The following is a 24,989-nucleotide window of genomic DNA, read 5'->3' on the forward strand; positions in this document are numbered from 1 at the left end:
GTGAAATGGTGAGGCCAATAAGATTTATTTTTCAAATCTTCCCAAGGCTTCTAGTGCCCAGCAGACTAGTTTGCAAACCAGCCTTCTAAAGCAATCTTCTTTCTATTATTAAGAAGGAGCCCATGACACAGAGGTGTTAAGTTCAAGGTCTCTTGGGTCAGCTTTTGGATCCACTGTTGCAAAGGGACAGGTTCTTAGGGGGCTGGCATTTTCTCGGAGTGAAGCAGGAGCTGCTGCAGGGGCTGAGAAAGCGGGAAGGAGCTTTTTGCTGCATTCCAGAGCAAATCTGGCTGTGAACAAACGAGAAAGAGCTTTAGTGTAAGCCGGGCTGAATGGATAATTAAACAGATAGCAAAATGGAATGCAGTTGCACACACCTCCCGGGAGCTGGCTGGGGGGAGATAATATGCTTTCCTGTCGTCAGAAGGCACAGGAGGAAAAACAACTGGGCCTGGCCGTTGGCCATTTAACAATATTGCTTTTGTAAACAAGTTGAAAAATCCAATAACTGTAAAACTTATGGCATGTCCTTAAAAGCCTGTTGCTGTTTTCCCTATAAACGGAGGAGCGTTTCCGACTGAAGGTGTTCTAATTAAACAGTTCGCATCCCCAGGGGCTGCGAGGTCATCCTAGGGAAGGAGGGTCTGATCCCTCCTCGTGGCCTCAGGACCACAGGTGGGGGTGGCCAGCTCGGGTTGCAGCCAGGCAGCGTTTTGTTTGCTTTGTTAGTCACTGTGCTGGATTGTAGCTGAACAGCTCTCTTCCTTCCTGTTGTCTACAAGGACTCCAAAGAGCAATCCAGCACAAACTCAAAGAAACAAACTCTTACCATAGAAGCAGGGCAGTGAGTGCCCACCAAAGAGGCAGCCCTTCAGGCTGGGAAGAGAGAGAAGTCTGGATCCGTTCATCAGGAAACACTTTGGTGATGCAAGTAACAGAAAGGTAGAAAGTCTGGTTCTAGGCCTAGAGGAGCTCACAGTCCTGATGGGAAGAGAATGCACTCACACATGCACACTCACGCACACTCTCACACATACACCTTCACACATGCACTCACACACGCTCATACATGCAGACTCAAGCACATGTTCACATATGTTCTCACACACATGCACAGGCTCACATGCTCTCACACACACTCATGCACATGCTCGCATGTGGTCACACTCACACTTATGCACAGGTTCACGCACACTCTCCCACATGCACACTCATGCACACGCTCACACGATCACACTCATGCACATGCTTCAAACTCATGGCTGTGTTCACATGCTCACACACACATGCACACTCTTGCAGACATTCACACATGCTTACACACATGCATATGCTCACACATGCTCACACACACAAACTCACACATTCGCACACACACAATGCTCACACACACATATGCTCACACATGTTCACACACAAACTCACACATGCACACTCATGCACACATTCACACATGCTCACACACATGTACTTACACTCATACACATGGTCACACACACATGCACACTCATGTACATGGTCACACACATGCTCACATACACACACACAGGGTCACACATGCTCCCACTCACACACACTCATGTTCACTCACACACTCATGCTCACTCTCACACACACACTCACACACTCATTCATACACACACACATCCTAAAAAGAGAATCAAGGGGAAGGAGCCCAGCACTGGTAAGTGGAACAGATAGGTGGTGGTGGGCAGGGGGCAGGGCTCCGGAGCTGGGGGGTCTTTGTAAAGGAATGACAGAAACTCAGGGCTGGGTGGGATTCCAAAGGCCACTTGGTGCCAAAGTCAGCTCTCACTTTCTTCCTCCCCTTTTCTTATCTACGTGGATCACGGCCACACTTCACAGGTAATGGGCACAGTCCTCTGCAAGACTGTCCTCACTCCAGACATCAGCTGCAAGCTCACAGGTTCCGCAGGCCACCCACGCTCTAACCAGTTGGCTACAAATTTAGGAGTTCCCATGATTACCCTCAGGTTTGATCATTAGCTAGAAAGACTCACAGGACTCAGAAAGGCACTATATTTAAGATTATAATTTTTTAAATTGTAGTAACATACACACAGCACAAAATTTACCATCTTAGCCATTTTTAGGTGTCCAGTTCAGCAGTGCCAAGCACACTTGCATTGTTGTGCAACCAATCTTCAGAAGGCTTGTCACCTTCCAAAACCGAAACTCTGTACCCATCAAACAACCATTCCTCCTCATCCCTCCTTCCAGCTCCTGGCAACCACCCTGGAACAAGCAGTTTCAGTGTCTATAAATTTGACCCTCTCGGTGCCTCGTATAAGTGGAATCCTACAGCATTTGTCTTTTTGGCCATTGTAGTGTTATTATAGCAGAAGGTTACAAATCAGAGCCAACCAGAGAGAGAGACATGTACGCAAGGTATGGGTGGATTTCAAATGCAAAGCACCCACCACACACTGAGGGACACATCACCCTCTCAGCTTTGAATGTGACCAACTGAGAAGACTGCCGACCAGGGCAGCTCACCCAAGCTTCAGTGTCCAGAGTTTTTACTGGAGTTTCACATAGCCGTAATTGATGGAATCACTGCCCATATGATGGAATTCAATCTCCAGCACACCTCCCCTCCCCAGAGGTCAGGCTGATATGCTATGACTCAAAGCCCCAGCTCTCTAATGCCACGACTGCTTTTCCTGACATAGCCCATCCTTATCCTGAATTATCTCATTAGTGTAAATGATGGAGGGGTCCACCGTGAGTCATCTCATCAGCAGAAGCTACCAAGTGTGGTCTAAGAGGTTCACAGTGAATAGAAACAATAGGGCCCTATAACCCTCATGGGGGATCAGGGATGTTTTTCTAACAGCCCATCAGCCCTACTGCCTTGGTTGAAGGGTGACCCCCAAATATATTCCCACATCCAGGAATGTGTGAATGTGAGTTTATTTGGAATAAAAGGTCTTTTCAGATGTAATTGAGAATCATGCATGCACTCACACATGCTCACGCTCACACACATGCACAGGCTCACATGCTCACACACACACTTATGAACAGGCTCACCCACTCTCACACATGCTCATACTCGCACACGCACAGGCTCACATGCTCACACCATGGGAAGACAGAGACAGGAGTGATGCTGCCACAAGCCAAGATGCCCAGGGCCACCAGAAGCTGGGGGAGTGAAGGAAGGATTCTCCTCTAGAGCCTGCAGAGGGATCCCAGCCCTGCCGGCCTTGATTTGGGGCTTCCAGCCTCCAGAACCATGAGAGAATCAATTTCTGTGCTTTAAGCCACCCAGTTTGTGGCGATTTGTTACAGCAGCCACAGGAAATGAACACAGAGAGCCTAAATGATACCCCACACATGCCATGGCCTCCCCTCAAGACAGACCAAAAGAGGGACTAAAGGGACACTGAGGCAGGCACCCAGGCAGAAGGGACGTGAGAAGCTGGGGCAGATGGTGGCAACGCAGCCCACAGGCTTCTCCATCTTCTCCTTGGCAAGAGAAGCCCCCGGCCTCTGTTGCAGACTCTCCTCTGCACAGCCACCCACTGTGGGAAGGGCTCCGTTCTGGTTAGTGAAAGCTATTCATGGTAAACCTGCCTCCTTTGCCAGTGATGAGTTAAGGGATGGGCATATGTCCTGGTCAGTGAAATGTGAGAGGAAAGATTTCCTGGCTTTTACAAAGGGGTGTTGGGGAGGAGACAGTTCCTTCTTCTCTCCTGTACCTGTCAGGGCGGATGGAGCCACAGCAGCCACCTTGTGACCATGAGGGCAGAAAACTGGCTCACTGAGGAGGGCCGAGGGAAAAAACAGGAAAGAACTTGACTCCCTGATGATGTTGTCTGGCCCCTGATTCACCAGTCCCGCCCCCCGGACTTCTTGTAGTGGAGATAATTAATTCCTTCTTTTGGGGCCTTTTGGGCCCTGGACTTCTTGTAATGGTGATAATTAATTCCTTCTTTGGGGGCCTTTTGGGTGAGACTTTTCTGCTACTTGTGGCCAAAGCACCTTTACTCAATGGTTTTCAAACATTTTCAACCAAATCTCATTGTGCAAATATTTTACATTGGAATCCAGGTCCATACAGATAACTGAAACAAATAATTCACAAAACAGTATGTACAACACATTCGGATATTTTCTATCTATTTTTCTTTTCCTTTTTTTAATTACTGGTCACAACCTAGCATTTATTGATTGATTTCATGATCCACAAGTAGTCATGACACACAACTTGAAAAGCACAATCTGGGAAAAAAAACCAGAAATATTTGCCAGTGAGAGAGAGAAGTAAGTTGCCCCAGTGCAGGCAAAATCATACAGATCCTGCCCCAGACACTGAGATGGTGTTTTCAGGCACTGGTTGGGCACAAAGAAAGACAGAAGTGGAGAGGGACACAGGGGGTGAGTCAGAGAAACAGGGAGACGGAGATGGAGGAAGAGCCCTGCTTAGCCGGAGTTGCACACCCACAGATGCTGACACGGTCCCCTGAGAAGGGCAGAGTGGAAGGCAGGCAGAATCAAGTGGAAAACACAGAAGCCCGGGGTTGGGAAGGAAGAGACAACGAGATACAGGAAATTAAAAGCGAAATGCAGAGACAGAAGAGCAAGCAGGCTGGAAAGTGGAGGTTCTAAGGCCAAGACCCAAAGGAGACACACCCCATTCTAAACCAGAGCATGAGGGGCCAGTGCATGGGCCAGAGTCTTAGTGACCAGAGTCCAGCTGCAGGACTGGGCTCAGCCACTGATGAGCCTGTGGCCTTGGTCAAGTCACTTCACCTTTCAGCCTCTGATTCCTTCTCTGGGAAACCCAGCTAGCAGTCCCTCCTTCGCACGAGTGTGGAGAAAGTCAGGCTGCAATGCGAGCCCCAGGACTTAACAGCCTGTAAAGGATGGATGGATGTCCGTCAGGAAGGGCGGTCCACACAGACCCCTGCCCTTGGCCGGACAGAGAGTCTTTCGCTGCCACCCACCCACGGCGTCCCCAGTGTCCCTCTCCCGACAGTCGCCTCCCCCACTTCTCTGCCCAAAGGAGGGAAACCCATTTCCCTGGGAACAGCTGTGTTTCCTCAACAAACAAATGTTCCCTTAAAACGTTTCTGAGGAAGAGCGGATGGTAATGAGCGAACATCTGGCCGAGCGGCACACTTTCGTTTTTGGCAGCTCCGGAGCCCGCCAAGTGACTATTCCCTAATGTTCACCACATCCCAGCCCCTGCTATTCCCAATCAGGCTTGTACCACTACGCCTCAATTAAGAGCAGATGTGGGGCTGAGCGAACGAGGAGGAAAAAACACCCTTCCCCAGCCATCCCTCTGCGCTGCTCAAAATCCAGGGAAGTGGTCTGAGAACTCACAGCGACTCCAGCTTCTGTCTTTCTAATTCATACATCCATCCATCCATCCATCTGTCCATCTGTCTGTCCGTCCATCCATCCATCCAGCTTCCCCTGCCGTGGCCTTTGGAGATACAGATCTGAACGTAAGATCCTTGCCCCCTGTCTCCTAGATAGACATTCTTCTTCCCTATAATACAGGCATTGGCACACAGGCTCTATGAAGGGCCAGATAAAAAAATATCTGGCTTTGCAGGCTACATGGTCTTTGTCACAACTCTTCAACTCCACTGTTGCAGTGTGAAAGCAGCCATGGACAATATATAAATGAATGGGCATAGCTGTGCTCCAATAAAGCCTTATTTACCAAAATGGTGGCAGGCTAGATTTAGCCCATAGATCATCATCTGCTGACCCCTGCTATATGACAATATCCGAAGTTGAGGTAGTCACATCTTGGGGTATCTGCTTTAACTGTCCCTCACCCACTGCACTTCATAAGCCCTACTATCTCCTCCCCACCCCACTCTGGTGGACTCAGTTGATTGACCCACACTGGGAAGACACAGGTGGTGATACCCAATCCAAGCTGGGCTACTCAGAGTCTTTCCCCAGGCCTTAGGAATTGGACCAAGTGGGTCAGTTGGGTCTGCAGCTGATTTACACTGGGAACCGAGGGACCACCATCTTCTTCCTGCCTCCTAGACAGAGATGCAGAGAAAAGTGGGCTGTAGACAGTGCAAAACTGCTTTGGTCTGAATATTTGCCTGTCCCCTAAATTCATGTGTTGAAACCCTCACCCGCAAAGTGATGGTATTAGGAGGTGGGGCCTGTGGCTAGATCATGAGGGTGGAGCCTTCATAAATTGGATTAGTGCCCTTATAAAAGAGACCCCAGAGAGACCCTTGCCCCTTTCATCATGTGAGGACACGGTGAGAAGGCACCATCTCTGAACCAGAAAGCAGGCCATCACCAGATACTGAATCTGCCAGCAGCTAGGTCTTGGACTTCCCAGCCTCCAGAACCATGAGGAATAGATCTCTGTTGCTTATAAGCCCCCCAGTTTATGATATTTTGTTATAGCAGCCCTATGGTTCTAAGACAGGAATGAAATAACCCATGTGGAAAGAGGCTGCCTGGCATCCTAATGCTCTTTCAGACTGTCCCATCCTGTCCTGAGCCCTGCCTACATTCTGGCCCTGTGTTCCCCAAAGCCCTCTGGATCCTTCTTGAAGAGTCTACTTTTCTGTTTATACTGGCTAAATTGGTGCTTCCTTCAATTAACCAAGCAAGGCATTCTGAACCACTTTCTGCCTCTGCACTCCATTCATACAATTAATTGGCTTTTGTGCCAGGACTTGCCCCGCAGTAGATACCTATGCAACTAAGATATGTCCTTGCCCTCCAGCAGCAGATAGGTAACAAAATAGGGAAGATGGACATCTGTGTTCCTCACTTTTGCACAACCCACAGTGTACTGATAAGGAGTGCATAAACCGCCAAGGAGGAAGGGGTATGGATTAGCAGGTGAAGGAAATCTGAGAGTCTTGGCAGAGGAGGGACCATCTGTAGGCCTTGGAGAGTGAGTTGACTTTGGGCAGAAAAATAAAGGGGAGGAGGTGGTGCTTGAGTATAGAGCAACATTTTCCAAATTAGGTTCATAGAACACTAATCCCAGGAGGGGTTTTGTGGTATCCATCTTCCCCTTCTTTCTTACCCATAGACTTCTGATTCCATCCAACTGATAATGTGCTCCTTAGAAATACTCGCATTCCCAGGCTCCTTTGCAGCTAGAGTGATCATGTGATACTTTTGGCTAATGAGATGTAAGCAGAAGTCAGCTGGAGGATGATTCCAGGATATAAAGGTTCAAACTCACCTTTGCACCTTGCCTTCTCCTTCTTCCTGCCTGGAATGTAGCTGTGGTGCCTGAAAGGGCTGAGACCATTTTGCAACCATCAGGATGAAAGCTACATGTTAAGGAGGGCAGAGCAGGAAACTGGAAGGAGTCTGGTTTCCCAGTGCCATGTCTGAGCCACCACATCAGCCCTGGACTGCTTATTTCTGTACAGGTTCCTAGCCACTACTGAGGGAGGTGATTCTTTTATTTGCAACTCAACAAAATCATTTCTAACAAATGCAATGTTTAATGATAAAAGAGTTCTAAGGACCAAATCAGTTTGTGTATATGAATTTCCACTGTCAGAGAGTCACAAAATAGGTTATTACAGGTTCTGAGAAACCTTAACGTGAAGATCACTGTCTAACCCAATGTTTCCCAAAATATTTGTTCACCAACACCTCCACTGCCAGGATGCCAATGGGCATCCCATGGAACACACTTCAGGAAACAAGCTATAGAGGAAGGAGTATGGGCTTCTGAGTCAAGAAAAATCTGGGTTGTAATGCTGCGTGGCTTCAGGCATCTCACGTAACCTCTCTGAGCCTGAGGTTCCTACTACATAAAACGAGGGAGGGACATTACAGTTTACAAGTAATCCAGGTAAAGGACTCGGCACCGTCTGTGTCTCCCAGTCAGTCATCAACGATTCTCATTAGCTGCTAGGATCATGTTTTGGAAGGAACACAGCATCAGAGACAGAAGTCCCTGGTTTGAGTGATGGTTTGCCGCTTTCTTTCTCTGTGACCTTGGGCCAGTGGTTGCACTTCTCCGAACCTCCGTGTTCTGAATGGCAGAGGAGGAATTATAATGTCTACTTGGGCAAGAGGAGATACGTGGAAAAGCCTGGCCCAGGGAGGACATTCCCCCAGTGCAGGAGCCCAGAGCTCTGCCACCAGACCCTGCCTCCAGTCCCTGCAGGCCAGCCCTCTGCCCCAAAAAGGCTACAACATTTGGCTTCTGCATTTTCATTTGTAAGGCATCTGCCTCGCCTCCCTGCCCACTTGTCTATCTTCCCTCAGGGATCGCTACTGAACCCTTCTGGGAGCTCCCCAGTGCAGAGCCTCCACTTCAGCCAGCTGTCTCCTCATCAGTCTGCAGCGCCCAGTGCAGCCTCCCAGCCTCGGCTCAGGCCAGGGTCCCCTCCAGCCCTCCCAGGCAGCCACATCACGAGGCTCAAACAAAAGCACAGGTGCGTGGCCTGAAGACCCAGACTGCATCTTCACGCTGTGTGTGAGGCCTTGGGGAAATGGCTTCCCCTCTGAGCCTCAGTTTTCTCCTCTATAAAAGGAAGCGGTTGCAACACATGGAATTGAAAATGAAGATGATGAGACTGCCTTCACAGAGTTGTGAGGAAGATTAAATGAAGAGAAAAGCATATCTGCACGTGCATTGATGACAACATGCAATATTCATTGGTTACTATTATTTACATTTTATTTTCTCAGCCTTACTTTTGAGGCCTTTCGTTCTTCTTAGTTCCCCTCCCCCCTCTTCAGAGTGAGCTTGACTTTTTATTTGACATGTACTGAGTGTTAACTGTGTGCTGGGTACCCTGTTCGTATCATCTTATTTCATCTGCCCCCACATTCTCTGAGGTAAATCCTCTTTTTATTCCTATGCTCCAGTTAAGGAAACAAGCTCGGAGAGGCTAAGTCATTGGCTTGGGTCAGATGGCATATATATAGCAGATCTGAGGCTTGAATCCAGGTATTCTGGTGTTAAGGCTTATGCTTCTCACTACAGCACTATCGTGCTTCCCTCCCGGCTGTCAAAACCTGTCTATCAATCCTGACCCCAGGTGAATGAGGCCAATATTAACTTGCTCATCTGTCTCAGGAACAGATCTCATGCCTTATTAGTCATTGACATGTTAGTGTGAACTGAAACCTACTTTCTGAAGTTCTTTTCTGACTCATCTCAGGCAGAGGTCCCTGCTGCCTCCTTTGCACCCCCAAAGCTTATGTAATTCCCCAGCATAGCCTTGCCACGTTGCATTGCAATGGTACCTGTCTGTCCCTCTGAACTGAATTTGTGGATTGGTCAAGGATTATATGTATTCATCTCAGTGTCCCCAGTGACCAACACAACACCTGCCACTAAGCAGACACCCAATTAAATCTGATGAATGAACAAATGAAGCGAGTTAATCATACCTCCTAATGAAAGCCATATGCATAAATGAATCTTGAGGCAGTTTTCATTTTAGTGAAATGACAGTGATAGGTACTTAGAGTCGGGGCTGGTCCTACCAGGAAGGGGCTATAAATTAGGGAGCCCCCAAAGTTCCCTTCTATTCCCAGAAACGCTCCCTCACCTCATTGCTGCTCACTGTTCGAGCTTTCCTTTCACTGTGGGCAGATTTTCCTTCCCCTGGGAAGCCCTCTCCCTTCCTTTAAACTTCTGTTCAAGTCCCACCTCCTTCCAGAAGTCCTCCACCCAAATCCTGATCCATCCCCCTTGTCTCTGAACTCCTGGGTTCGATTGCAGCTCATTTTGCAGCCAGACACTAACAGAAACCAACCATGTATTAAACAGGGAACACATCGAAAGGCTCTTAAGCAGTGCTCAGGGCTGATGCGAAGGTGGGAGACTCAAGCATAGGAAATGAACAGGGGTGAGGGAAGCCAGGCGTTCTGTCCCCAGCTGGATCCACACTGCAGGGATTACCTGGTGAGGTGGCCGCCACTGGCCTTGGGCCTTGCTGCGAGGATGAGCACAGAACTGCCTTACTTCTTCTCATCACTCACTTACAATCCACCTCCAGCTTGGAAGAAGCAAAGGGGCAAGCTTAGATCAGATGCCCGCATCCTCGGCACAGCAAAGTGGGGCTCTGTTCCGTCCAGGGCCACACACCAGGGTGTGTTGCACAAATACAGCAAGGGCTCGGGACCACGGGAGTCCACCCCTCTGGCTGCCCAGCCTTCATGCCCATCCCTCTCCTGTTCTTATGATTTGCCAAGGCGTGAGTAATGACCACATGCAAGAGGTTTTTAGGAAGCAAACTCAGCAAGGCTTGCAGATGAATTGGATATGGGATGAGGGGAAGTACTAAAGCCGCCTCCTGGGTTTCTGGCCTGCAGAGCTAAGGGGATGGAGATGTCATCACAGAGGTGGGACCACTCAAAGGGGACTTAGTGTTGGAAACAGGTCAATAGCTCACTCTCCATACACCCGCTCCAAAGCTCCCAGACTCACCTCTTCACCCAGAGCAGTTTATCCTGACTCTGCTCCATGCTGTCCTTTGGCCACACCACTTTACCAGGCCAGTATTTCCCATTTATGTTCCCTCTTCCTCAGCAAGCTCTCTCTAACCTCAGCCATTAGTGCTTTTTCTTTCTTGAGCAATATATAGCCTGTAATCCCAGCACTTTGGGAGGCCAGGACAGGTGGATCACTTGAGTCCAGGAGTTCAAGACCAGCATGGGCAACCTGGCGAAACTCCATCTCTACAATAACAACAACAAAAAATTAGCCAGGCATGGTGGCATGAGCCTGTAGTTCCAGCTACTTGGTGAGGCTGAAGTAGGAGGATCGCTTGAGCCTGGGAGGTCAAGGCTGCAGTGAGCCAAGATCGCATCACTGCATTCCAGCCTGGGTGACAGAGCGAGACCACATCCCAAACAAACAAGTAAACGAAAAACAATACATGTAGGCCGGGCACAGTGGCTCACATCTGTAATTCCAGAGCTTTGGAAGGCTGAGGTAGGAGGATTGCTTGAAGTCAGGGGTTGGAAGCTACAGTGAGTTACAATCATGCCACTGCACTCCAGCCTGGGCAACAGAGTGATACTCTGTCTAAAAAAAAAAAAAAAAAAAAAAAGGCCAGGCACGGTGGCTCAAGCCTGTAATCCCAGCACTTTGGGAGGCCCAGGCGGGTGGATCATGAGGTCAAGAGTTCGAGAGCAGCCTGGACAGCATGGTGAAACCCTGTCTCTACTGAAAATATAAAAATTAGCCGGGAGTGGTGGTGCACGCCTGTAATCCCAGCTACTCAGGAGGCTGAGGGAGGAGAATCGCTTGAACCCGGGAGGTGGAGGTTGCAGTAAGCTGAGATTGTGCCACTGCACTCCAGCCTGGGCGAAAGAGGAAGACTCTGTCTCCGGGCGGGGGGGCGGGAAGAAAATCCAACATTATACTTTATTGCATCCCTACCATGCACCTGGCACTGTACTGGGGGCTGAACTCACTTCCCACCCATCCTGCCTATGGGCTGGGGAGGCAGGGGCAAGCTTGCTCATCACAGGCAGAAACTCAGGTCCAAAGCTTAGAAAGAAACTCACCCAAAGGTTCACAGCCACCCACATCAGGGGCTGGACTCAGACGAGCATCTTTGTCCCTTGTCCCAGCACAGCCCACCCCATGTGGGGCTGCTTCTCTACAGCCGCTGGGAAGAGAAGCTTTTTCTAATTGGCTAATTCTGTGGGGAAAGTTGAGGGGGTGTTTGGGGGCAGGTAGGGATTGGCGTGAGAAGGGGTGATTGAGTCTGCCTTCATTCCGGGATCCCCAGGCCAGGCTTCCTTCTGGTGGTGCTTCCCTGCAGGAAGAGAAAGCATGGGGCCATTGCATAGAGCCCTCTCTGAAAGCAACTGCCCAGGCTACCAGAGCCTGCTCTTGAGGCAGGCGCCTGAGCCCCCAGCAGGGCCAGCTCCACCGGGCAGGGAAAGGGCCCTGCTCTCCCTCTCTCATCCCCACATCTTAATGCCAGAGCAGGGGCCATAGGGAGAAAAGAGGGACTCTGCAACCTGTACAGCACTGAGGGCCCCTTAGGCTGGTCAGAGAGGAGAGGGGAGGATGGGGAGAGGAAATCAGAGAGGGATGGAAACGGCTCCCCACCTCCCTGTCCTGTCTCCCTCCCTCCATCTTCTTTCCCTTTAAAATGTAGGAGCCCAGGGCCCACGGCGAGGCCACAGTGCTGAGCCACACTACCTGGCTCCAGGCTGGGCAGGGGACCCTGGTCTGTGTCCATGTCCAGTGGGTGTCAGGGGCAGGGGCCGCTGCCAAGCCGTCTTCCCAACTGCAGCATCCCCCAGAGCTCCCAGCTGCCCTGAGAGGCCTGATGGTTCCCTCAGGACACTGAGGAGCCTGAAGACGCAGCTGCTACCTTGATACGAAGCTCTTCCAGCCCACAGCGTCACCACGCGTTCTCTGTAAGTTATGTTTTAACATAAGACCTTCTATTTGGACTCAGTGACGTGCGTTGAGCACAAAGCAGCTGCCAGGCTCCCTGAACACACGCATTTGTGGAGTCTCCCAAGGAGGCCAGGACTGGCGAAGGATCTTCTCTTACAAAGGAGGACTCGGCACCCGGAGCGGCAAGGCCAGGCCCTAGGGGCACTGCGCTGGGCCAGGGTGTCACTTGGCGCCTTTGCTGTCCCCTGAGGTTCAGAACTGCTTTTCCCAGAACCCCCTTCTCTGTAGGGTTCAAGTTGGCAAGATTTGCAAGGTGGAAGTGAAGTGCAGGGCTTGGGGCCAGGCCAGGGACAGGCACAGAGGTGTCCCGGGGCCCTGGCTTGTCCCTGCCTAGGCACTAAAGAGCTCCTGTTTCTGACTGCTGACCCTGCCGCCCATCAGCGACCCCCAGGCCACCACCAGGTGCCTCTACAGGGTCACAGTCTTCCAGGCCTCCTCACGAGCTCTCCCTCCACAGCTCCAAAGGCCAGGGCCTGAAACCCAAAGAGGCCCAGCGAATGAGCACCCTACGACTGTGCAGGCAGGTTGTACGGCGTAGTGGCCACAACACAGACAGACAAATCCCAGCCCCATCGCTTACCTGCCTATAAGAACTCAGCAGGGTCATGGCTCCCCATGGAGCCTCAGTTTCCCCATCTGAAAAATGAGGGTAATTGTCTCTGTCTACAGAGTGGATGTGAGGGTTTGAGATCATGTCCTAAAGCACCTGGCCATGGAAGGCGCCCCACTCAGTGGCACACTTCACAATGACCTCCTGTCAAAGAAACACTCATATTACCTGTTTTCTAGAACATATGCCCTTTGCACATGAATGTACATTTAAAAAATAATAACGAAAAAAATGAAACTTGAACTCCAAGTCTCTGCTGCAGCCCTAGCCCAGCTCCCTGAGAGCCTGGTCACTCTCAGAGGAACTCACTGAGTTCCTGCAGCTGGTCTGAAACCTTCTTCACACTTGGGTCTAAGAAACATCCCAGTCCTTCAGTTTTCTAAATCTGGCTCATCTGTATCCCCATGCCTTCCATATCCCCTTTACAAGAGCCAATTAATTTCTTTCTTCTTCTTTTTTTTTTTTTTGGAGACGAGTCTCTCTCTGTGGCCCAGGCTGGAGTGGCACGATCTTGGCTCAGTGCAACCTCCGCCTCCCAGGTTCAAGCGATTCTCCTGCCTCAGCCCCCTCAGTAGCTGGGATTACAGGCACCCGCCACCATACCCAGCTAATTTTTGTATTTTCAGTAGAGACGGGGTTTCACCATATTGGCCAGGCTGATCTCGAACTCCTGACCTCAAGTGATCTGCCTGCCTCAGCCTCCCAAAGTGCTAGGATTACAGGTGTGAGCCACCACGCCTGGCCCACAAGGGCCAATTTCTAGAGCATTTCTGCAGCATCCTATATCTCCACCCCTTCTTCAATCCTACAAGAAGCTGTGCATGGACTTGGTGTCCCAGGACATGGGGTAGGGCTGGGCCCACAGCCCAGGCTGTGACATTGACATTGATGCTGCCCCTTCCTCTGCAAATGTCTGCTGCAGGACCTGTTCTTTGTCCTCTGGCCCCTGCTTCATGGAGCCAGCTACTGAGATGTTCCACTCTGCTGGCTGTGTACAGAGCCACCAAAGACCCCTGTCCAGTCCCCTGATCCCCACCGCCAGCCCAACAAGGCCCTGCCTGCACTGGGGAGCAGGCACAGGACCCCATCTCAGGAACTCACAGCCTCCTCATCTCCTCTCTCAGCAGAATATCCAGAGCTACCATCTTCTTCCAGGTACCTTGTCACCCTCTCCCTGATCTTAAATGCACCCTATCCTCCCAGGCCTGCCCCCACCCCAGGAAAACCAGATCCATCCCAGGATGACCAAATCTGGTGGCAGCACCCAAAATACACAAACACTGTCACCCTTGCTCACCCCTCACCCGCCTCTGCCCCACCCTAGCACTCAAAGGCTTGGATTCCCCTTTCCAGAAAGAGGGACTGAGATGCTGCTTTCATTTTCCTCCATCACAAAACTAAACTATGATCTTAAATATCCTTTTCAACAATTCACTTTGTAACCTACACACTCAGGCCCCTGGGGCCCAGCTGCCTGCCCAGGATGCTGGAATTCCAGAGAAAGAGCTGCTGCTCTGCTAGCTGGCCACCAAATGCCCAGCCCCCAAAGGTGGATATAACTCCCCTCGCAGACAGGACTCACTCTGTGATTTGTCAATGGCGGCACTAACATGAGTTTGCATTCATTGCTCTGACAAGGGTCATGTCCAGAGCGGAATGGGTGGGAATAAACCATTGAAAAATCCATTAGGAAGTGAGTCCACAGGTGGCAGGGTGACTGTGTGATTTATCATTCACCCGGGATATCATCTATACTTGGTAGGGTGACCAGATGATGTATTTTCCAAACAGAGACACTTGTGAGCGAGAACGAGGGGTCAGTAGTAATTACGCCAGGCAGCAGATGTAAATCAGGCTTTCCCCAGGCAGCTTGGACATGTGGTCACCCATTAACTGGAAACTGGGACCCATTTTTTTTTCTCTCATTAGCTCCCATGAAAGTCTGGGCAAGTTTCATGGTTTCCAATGTAGAAATGAAGAAACTGAAGTTACGAGCAAGGAGGTGATGTGCCCAAGGCTGGGCAGAGGTTAGGAGCCCTCCCGCCGGGCTCCGTCCTCTGCAGCCCTTGTGGCTGGCCCAGGCCCTCATCACACTGGCTCACAGCTTACTTCATGTCCAGAGAACCTACCAGGGCAGTTCTCAGCGGCAGGGCCAGAAAGGGATTCTGGAACTCTGGAGGTTGAAGACACAGGTATCTTTATGATCAGGTGAGGAGAAACCCTGGCCAGAGACAAGGGGTTGGATGAGATGACCTCTGAGGACATCTACAGCTGTAGAGGAGGAACCCAGTGTCAGACCCCACTTGGGGCAGCGTGCTGCATTGTGCCTTAATAAGCACAAGAGGGCGCCCTCGCACCAACAAAGAAACATGTCTTGACACGTTCTCCCAAAGCTAAAGCAAAGGCCCGTTCACTTTTTGTTACCTGTTAAGTTTTAATTATTTTTCTTTTTGAAACAATGTCATACATGCAGAAAAGTTGCACGTATAGTACAAGTAATTCTCCCCCTGTCCCCCAACCATTAAGAGTAACTTGCTGAAATCACTCCCCAGGTTCACCAAATTCTTTTCTTTTTTTTTTAGATGGAGTCTTGCTCTGTCGCCTAGGCTGGAGTGCACGATCCCTGCTCACTGCAACCTCCGCCTCCTAGGTTCGAGTAATTCTCCTGCCTCAGCCTCCCAAGTAGCTGGGATTACAGGTGCACACCACCACGCCTGGCTAATTTTTGTATTTTTAGTAGAGATGATGTTTTGGTCTCGAACTCCTGACCCCAAAGTGCTGGGATTACAGGCGTGAGCCACCACGCCTGGCCACCAAATACTTTAGTGCCTGTTTCCTGTAAACAAAGTCATCTTCTAACTAACCTTGCTGTAGGCATCAAAATCAGCAAATAAACAGTGAAGCATCACTGCCACGTAATCTCCAGCCGCTGCACTGTTTTGCCATTTTCCCCATGATGTTCTTTGTAGCAAAGAATGCAGGTCAGAATCATGCTTCTTGTAGTTGTCAAGTCCCCAGTCGGCTTCCGTTTACAACAGCTCCTTGGCATTTCCTTGGCGTTCCCACCACCGCACTATTATGGGATGTCCCTCGGTTTGGGGTTGTCTGATGTTTCTCATGACTAGATTCAGGTCCTGCATCTCTGGCGGGAATTCCGCAGGGTGGTTCTGTGACGCTGTCTCCTTGCTGCAGCCCACAGGCGGGGCAGGGTTTCCATCTGTTCCATTCCTGTTGATGTCCATTCTGATCACTCGATGAGGGTGGCATCTGCCAGACTTCTCCCTGCGACTTATTCTTTTGCTCTTTGTAATTGGTATGTATTTTTGTGGGAGGCCCTTTGATGCCATGTAACTGTCCTGTTCAATTTACTCCTTTATTTGTTCATGTGAATATGGACTCATTGTTTCTTATTTTACTCAATGGATTATAACCTGTTACCGACATTACATATTTTGGTGCTACCAATGGGAGCCCCTTTGGGGTGGTGTCTGTGCCCTTTTGACATGTCCCCATCATTCTGTGAGCGCTTCCTTGCTTTCTGGCCCCACAAGATGCTCCACTTTCATCTTGCACTTTCTCTGCCCCAGTTCTGAATCAGCCATTTCTCCAGGGAGTCCCGGTCTACAAGGCATTTCAGAGATCTTCAAGGGAAGCTCAGACCTAGACGCCGAAGTATCCAGAGAGGCGCCTGTGGGACCTCTGCACTTGCTGCCCAGGGCTGCCTCAGGGCTCTGCTCCTTGTATTCTGGTGCAGTGCCCCTTGGCTGTCCCGGCAATGACTCACCCAGGCCCAGTGGCAGCTCGTGCTGCAGCTCTGAAAGGCACAGTAATCCTTGGAAGCAACCACATCATGCTGACTCTGCAGAGATATGGAGTGCATGAGCTGTGGGGCCACAGTGGCCTCCATCTAGATTTCAGAAGATGTCATGTGATAACCTGAGGGCCTAGATAGAAACCTGCCACAGGGGCAGAGCTGCCACAGCCGCCACAGAAAGTCCCACTGGTGCAATGCCTCCTGGAGCCATGAGGGTGGAACCACTCCTGAGACCCCAGAATGATGGAGCTACCAGTGTGCACCACATTCCCAGGAAGGATGCAGGCATGAGACTCCAATCCATAGAGCCGCATTGTAGGCTGAGCCCAGCAAAGCGTAGGAGTGGAGCAGCCCAACCCTACTCCAGTATGCTCAGAAGGTGGGACACGGAGTCCAAGATTATTTTCCACTTTAAGATTTAACATGAGCCCTGTTGGGTTGTGGGCTTATTTGGGACCAGATACCTCTCTTTTCTTGCCTATTTCTCCCATTTGGAATGGAAATGTGTATCCTATGTCTGTCCTACAGTCATATTTTCAAAGCACATAACTTGTCTAATCTCATAGGCTCACAGCTGGAGAGGAACTTGTTTCAGGATTCATCACGTCTTGAGTATTACCCATATCTGATTTAGATGAGACTTTGGACTTTTGGGGCCATTGTGATGGAATGAATTTTGTATGTGAGGACATGAATTTTGGAGGCCAGGAGCAGAATTATATGGTTAATCCCCAATGCAACGGCGTTAAGATGTGAGATCCTTAAGAGGTTATGAGGCCATGAGGGCTCCGTTGTCGTGAATGGAGTAGTGTTATCATGGGATTGGGTTTATTATCATAGGAGCGGCATCCTCATCAAAATGAGCTCAGCCCCCTTCCTTCTCTTTCTTGAGTGCTCTCTCACCCATGTGCTGCCTCCCACCATATTATATCAAGGCAAGAAACCCCTTACCAGATGCACACCCTTGATTTCAGATCTCCCAGCTTCCAGAACCATGAGTCAAATAAATACCCAGTCTCAGGTATTCTGTTAAAGCAACAAAACATGGACTCAGACACTGGACCACCCCAGACCGCCCCCCTCCAAGAGCACACCCACTTTGTGCTGCTCCACCTAATGGACCATTGAAAGGAAGAGAGAAAGTGAAAAGGAAGAGTTATTTTTATAATTTGTTTATAGGATCCCGTTCTTGTTTCATGATTATAATCTCATCTGTTAAATTAAGTGTATCTTAAAGGCATCTTCTTACATATTTTAAGTTTGACCTACGGGTTTCTCTGTTCATAGTAAACTGCAGCCTAATTGGATGTGTAAACAGTCTATAACCTACTCTCGTGCCAATCACCAAGTTTTGGTCAATTAAAGATGGCCAACTGTTCGAACCATGTTTATATAAGGCAAATGCCAAGCTGTAACCAATCCAACTGTTTCTGTATCTCATTTCATTTGTATATCACTTTCCTTTTTCTGTCCATAAATCTTCTTTGACCAAAAGACGATGCTGGAGTCTCTCTAAACCTATTCTGGTTCCAGGGCTGCCTGATTCATGAATTGTTCCTTGCTCAGTTGACCTCTGTTAAGTTTAATTTGTGGAAGATTTTTCTCATAGCACATCTCATATATTTCTGGAGTAATGACAAGTTTTCTTTGTTTATTTTGCAATTTCTTCCCTTGCAGAGTCTTACTCCTCCAAATTGCTTTTTTGTTTGTTTGGTAGATACACAGCGATCTTTCGTGTTAGAGGCTCTCTTCAGCTGCCTGTGAATCTCTGGCTGTGGGCTCATGTGTGATGATGAGGAACGAGTCAGCTAGCTAGAAGTGGGTTGTCAACTGCAGGTGCCCCTGTAAGGAGATCTGCCAGGTCACTTAGTTGGGGAGCTCCTAATGTCAGCATCCCCGTCTTTTTGAGGTGCTCAGATTCTTCAGGAAGGACTATTCCAGTCTCCTGACTGAAAGGAGAAGCCTGGCTGCCAGGGCTTGGGTAGAGATTAGGGGTGGAGGGCTAGGACGGAGGTGATGTCAGCACCAACACGATACACTCACTTAATTCTCCAGCAGGTGATATGGGACCTCTGCCCTCAACTTTTGCTGGTACCCATCTGTCAAGAGATCCTCCTATATTACCCCTTAAAGAAAATAACCTCCAATCTTTGCGGGGAGTGAGAGAGCTAGCTGTAGACATCAATTTATTTAGAGGTAGAGAGAGAATCTGAGGTCTGTCTTTTTCTTAAACAGACTTTCAGTCAGTTCCCTTATTTAGCCCCTCTTCATTTCCACTTCCAGAGGCATCTGGAGCCTCCAGTTTCTGGACCTTCTAAAAATTCTGAATGTAAGCCTGGTTGACTCTTGCTTTTCCCACTACTGGGTAAGTATTCAATTTTCTTGGGTTTCATATACAGTGGCCCATCTGCTTTCCATCTTCCAATATTTTGTTGCTGTTGTTTCTTCTGCTTCCCAATCTTTACAGATATACAGATATATTTTAAGCCACTATTTACTGTTTTTCTAGTGAGTTCTGAGAGGCAGCAAAAGTAGATGTCATTGTCCAATCATCTACTTTTCTAGTCCTAAGGACAGACTGACTCTTCTAAAAATTTTTTTCCTTTTATTTTTACTTGACACATAATAACTGTACATATCTATGGGATACAGAATATTTCAATACATATATTCAATGTGTAATGATCAAATCAGAGTAATTAGCATATGTATCACTTTAAACATTTAGTCTTTGTGTTGTGAACATTCAAAATCCTCTCTTCTAGTTTTTTGAAAATATACATTAAATTACTGTTAACTGTATTCACCCTACAGTGCTACAGAACCCTAGAAGGTATTCCTCTCTAGTAGTTGTAACTTCATATCCATTAACCAACCTCTCCTCTACTGTTCCCAGCCTCTAGTAACCACAATTCTACTCTTGACTTCTACCAGCTCATTTTTAAACTCCCACATGTGAATGAGAAGTTGCAGTATTTATTTTTCCATGCATGACTTATTTCACATAATGTAATGTCCTCCAGGTTAATCCATGCTGCTGCAACGGACAGGATTCCATTCTTTTGTAGTTCAATATATTCCATTGTGTGTACTACATTTATCCATGTATCTGTCTATGGACATTTAGGTTGATCCCGTATCTTTGCTATGGCGAAAAGTGCTTCAATCCAATAAACATGAGAGTGCAGATATCTCTTCAATATACTGATTTATTTTCCTTTGGATAAATGCCTACTAGTGAGATTGCTGGATCATATGGTAGTTCTATTTGTAGGTTTTTGAGGAAGCTCCATACTGTTCTCCATTGTGGCTTTACTAATTTACATTCCCACCAACAGTGTCTAAGAGTTCCCTTTTCTCCACATCCTTGCCCGTATTATTATTTTTTGTCTTTTTTTAGCATGATAGTCATTCTAACTTGGTGAAGTAATATCTCATCGTGGTTTTGATTTACATTTCCCGGAGGATTAGTGATGCTGAGCATATTTTCATATACTTCTTGGCCATTCGCCTATCTTCTTTTGAGAAATATCTATGCAGGTTCTCTGATCATTTTAAAATCAGATTGTTTTTTGCCGTTGTGTTGTTTGAGTGTCTTGTGTATTTGGTATATGAGTCCCTTATTGGATGAATAGTTTGCAAATGTTTTCTCCCATTCTACAGGTTGTCTCTTCACTGTGGATTATTTCGTTTGCTCTACAGAAGCTTTTTTGTTTGATATAGTCCCTCTTGTCAATTTTTGGTTTTGTTGCCTGTGCTTTTGAAATCTTACTCATACAATCTCTGCCTGGACCAATGTCCTAAAGCATTTCTTCCATGTTTTATTATTCTAGTAGTTTTGTGGTTGCGGGTCTTACATCTAAGTCTTTAATCCATTTTGATTTGATTTTTGTGTATGGTGAGGTAAGGGCCTAGTTTCCTTCTCCTGCATATGGCTATCCAGTTTTCCCAGCACCATTTCTTGAAGAGGGTGTTCTTTCCCCAGTGTGTGTTCTTGGTGCCTTTCAGACTGACTTTTTGATTGCCCTTTGTGTTCATCCCAGCTGCTCAGCTGGACTGTGAGGCTTTGGCTAGATAGAGAAACTTGGTACCTCTTTGTTGAACAGAGGTGTCCTTTCTACAAAGGATTTATCCAAGAAGGGTCCTCCCAGCTCAGTGCCACCTCCTCTAGGAAGGTTTCCTTGACCACCCTACCTGGAAACACTTTCTCATTTAATCATTCCTTTAACATGCCACAAATTAAAGTGGCCCTAGCTAGGACATCCATCCTGCTGACCTCATCCTGTCCCTGGAGACCCTAGAACCATCCCCAGGCTGCTCCTGAGCCCTGGGCAGCCTTCTTCAGGGTCAGGATGGTGCCAAAGAATGGGCTCAGCTTTGGGGCAACCATGACTGCATTAGGTCCCAGTGTGGCTACTCCCTTGTGTGCCCTTGGGCAGGCTTCCAACTGCCATGCCCACAAATATAAGATGGGAATAATTAATGCTGTTCTTCCCCTGCTCGTGTTTCTCAGCACCTGAGTGATTGCATGAGACTCATTTTGGCCAATGGCTTTTGAGCAAAAATGATGTATGTCATTTCCGGGCTGGCTCGTGTCATCACTGATGCAAGGCCCTCCAAGCCCTTTCTCTGCCATGGGGACCAGCCGTGTTTCTGATGGCAGCTGCTCTGCCAGTCTGGGTTGCAGAGTCAGAACAAAGAGGACATGGAACAGAAGTCCCTACCAGCCTTCAAAAGTCATAAGTGAGAGACAAACCTGGTAGAGGCCATGGAAATGAGAGGTTGCTGGAGGATAACTTAGCTTCCTTCACTGATACACCTCGTGGAGCTGTAAGGAGCGAGTGGTGGCCTATGTGAACCCGCACAGGGCTCTGCCTGGCACTATGTGGGTATTCAAGAAATGGGATCTTTTTGGTGGCTCCAGGAGACCTGAGAGGCAGAGACTATGTGACTCAGGCAGATGTTCCACATCCAGACACAAGAGTCAAAGGACACCTAGGGGGTCCAGAGGGGCCCCTCAGGGACAAATAAATACACACTTATTCTGCTCCCAACTCCAGGCTGGGCTCAACCGATGGGTACTGTGCAACTGCCTCTCCGAGGAAGAGAGACTCTCACTGAGTCGACTGATGGGCAGGGGAAAGGCGTGTGACGGGAAGAGAGGGTATGTGACAGCACAGGGGAGATTATAGGGACTGCAAGCTTGCCCCATCCCCACAGCAGAAAGGCAGTGGCAGAGACCTGGCTGAGTGGCGGTCCCCTTTCTGGCTTTTCAACACCTGACTGGAGCTCTCAGACAGGGTGTCCCCACCACTCCCTCACCCAACAGACTGAGCACAGGCACCTGAAATTAGGCCCAGCGTCACCGTTAACTGGCAGTTTGACCCTAGGCCTCAATTTCCTCTTCTGTAAAATGAAGATCATACACACGCTTGCCCTGTGTACCTCACAGGAGCCCTGTGAGACTCAAATATGAAAATGGGTATGACAGACCTTTCAAAACATGGCAGTTCAATTTGAGAATGCAAGTTGATTTCAGAGAGTTAAATCTCACACTTCCCACGGAGCTGAGCAGAGCAGATCATTTTATCCCCATTTCAGAGATAAGAAAACACAGGCACAGAGGTTAGGTGACTTGCTGAAGGTCCCACAGCCGGTGGGTAGCAGAGTTGGGGTCACGCTCTGGGTCCTGTGAGTCTGAATCTAGTCTCTGCTTCACCAAGTCATCTCCCTACAAAAACCCCCGTGGAAAGAAAATCCCTGTGGATCTGAGCCCACTGGAAAGGTCTTCCCCAGCCCTCAGGATCCACTGTTCTGGAAGCAGGTAAGGAGACACGACCCACAGGTATGGATAGGAGTCCTGCCTGTGGCTAACCTGATGCCGTGGTGTTCAGGGGACAGAGTGAAGCCCATGGTGGCCCGAAGGCTGGAGTCGAACAATATGGGGCAGAAGCAGCTCACTGGCTGCACCTTCTCACAGTGTCAGGCTCTTTCTGATCATCAAAGTGGCCTTGCCCTCAATTTCATGTGCCAAGGAGCTGGGTGACTCACGGAGCCCTCAATCCGCAGTTGTTAAAATATGTCAGGCCTCCATCTGCTCCCCAGTCTCAGCCCCCGGGCAGCCACCTGTGACTATACCTTCCTTAGTCAACAACCAAGTCAATATACTGGGGACATTTGGTGGGTAAAAGCTGTTGAGGATGTTGGGGGGCTGTGTGCTTTTTCTGGCACCAGGATCAAGGTGGCTAACACAGGCATGCATAATCGTGGGAGCAACCCCTCCTACTTAGGCAGCCTTGCTAGTCTTCAAACATTTTTGTACACATGATCTCGTTGATCCCTGCAAGTATTTTATAAGCTGGGGAAGACAGAAATATTCACCCTGGGGCACAGAGAGGCTTACCCAGGCAGAGACAACAAACAGGTGGAGCTCAAGCCATTCCGCAATTCCTTTGCTAGTGGCAGACATCATTAATCAATCACGCCACTCCTTCCAGTTCATCTGGGATGAGGCCTCAGAACATCTCAATAGAACCCTTCAGGCAGCCACTACCAATCTATTAAGGACTGCCATCCTAGGTGTAGTAGACGTCAACTACCTAATCAGCTGGGTGACCTTGGGCAATTCTTACTGGTCTTCCCAATGGAAAAACAGGAAGATGGACTAGAAGTCCTGTGTTTCTGTGGGATGGCCTGTTGGTAAGTCCTGTCTCATCCTTCTTTGCTCCTTTCCACACAGTGGTAGCTCAGCATCTTGTTACCTCTTGCATGGGACCCCTTGGTGATCTCCTTTCTGGGCTCTAGTGCATTGGGGAAACTGTTGCCTGTTTACCCTTCCTAACATTGTCTGCTCAAGAACTTCCACAGGGAGGGGAACATCATGTACTGGGGCCTGTCAGGGGGTGGCGGGTAAGGGGAGGGAGAGCATTAGGACAAATACCAAATGCATGAGGGGCTTAAAACCTAGATGACGGGTTGATGGGTGCAGCAAACCACCATGGCACATGCATGCCTATGTAACAAACCTGCAAGTTCTGCACATGTATCCCAGAACTTAAAGTAAAACAAATAAATAAATAAAAGAACTTCCAAAGGCTCTCCATGCCCTTCCCAAGAGAGTCCCACTGCAGAGTGGCCATGCTCTGGCCTTTCTCTTCATCTCCAAACTCAATGCCAAGATTCCTCTTTACCCATCTCAGCTTTCAGCCAAAGGGCACATCCATTTGTTCCTGTATGTGGCCCACACTATCCCCATCCCACCCCTGGGCCTTTGCCCATGCTGTTCCCTGTGCCTGGGGGTGCCTGCTCTCACCACCATTCCTCGTATCTGCTTCTTAAAACCTCCTCCATCTTAAAGGTCATCTTAGTCAATGCTACCACCTGCTTGACAACTTCATGAATTCTCCATAACAGGGGGTGCCCACTCCTTCCTCTGAAATATTAGTGCTTTTTTTTTTCTCTTTCCACATGCCTGTTCCTGCCCCTCCCTCAACCTTCCGACTTACTCACCTAGGAAACTCCAGGTGACTCACAGCCAGCACGCTGGGCAACAAACAGGAGACTTGCCTTCCTTTCCAATAGCAGTCATGATGGAGGCATTTCCCGAGACCTACTATGCACAAGATGCCAGGGTGGTGGGGAGGAGCATCTGGCAGGGGCTCTTGGCAGCCACTGGAGTTCTTTCTTCCTAGGGAGGGATGCAGCCATCAGAGGGGTGGCGTTAGTTGTGAAGGGGGATGGGCTTTGCAATGTCTGCACTTCTAAGGGGTATGAAGAGAGGGAAGAGAAAGACTGAGGCCAATGAGGGAACGTAGCTCCTTTCTTCTCTCTAGAAAGTCCATGTCTCCCTCCTCCCCAGGATCCCTCACTAACCATGCACTCTTACAGAGAACTTGCTGGAAACAGTGAGGACCCAGACTCTGCCTTAACCATAGTAACAAAAGTGACAGACACTCACAGGCCTTAGTGCTCCTGCTCAGGCTGTTCCTACTATGGGGGCTGTACTTCCACTCCCTCTCCTCAACTCCCCTCTAGGTCCTCCTACCTCAGTGCCACCTCCTCCAGGAAGGCTTCCCTGACCACCCCACCTGGAAATGGCCTGTGCACGTGGACTTCCTTAACCCTTTCACTTAGCCTCT

General features: G+C 49.0%; 1 long non-coding RNA gene across 1 annotated transcript; it reads right to left on the minus strand.

Moving 5' to 3' along the window:
* LOC123574367 (uncharacterized) lies at positions 1-24,536 on the minus strand. The gene is made up of 3 exons (XR_006699219.2): positions 24,361-24,536; positions 10,433-10,683; positions 1-290 (listed from the first exon to the last, which is right to left on the minus strand). It is a non-coding gene; the product is annotated as an uncharacterized lncRNA (long non-coding RNA).
* Between the last annotated feature and the right edge of the window lie 453 nt (positions 24,537-24,989).

This window comes from Macaca fascicularis, chromosome 7, assembly GCF_037993035.2.
Source record: "Macaca fascicularis isolate 582-1 chromosome 7, T2T-MFA8v1.1".
Classification (NCBI taxonomy): domain Eukaryota; kingdom Metazoa; phylum Chordata; class Mammalia; order Primates; family Cercopithecidae; genus Macaca; species Macaca fascicularis.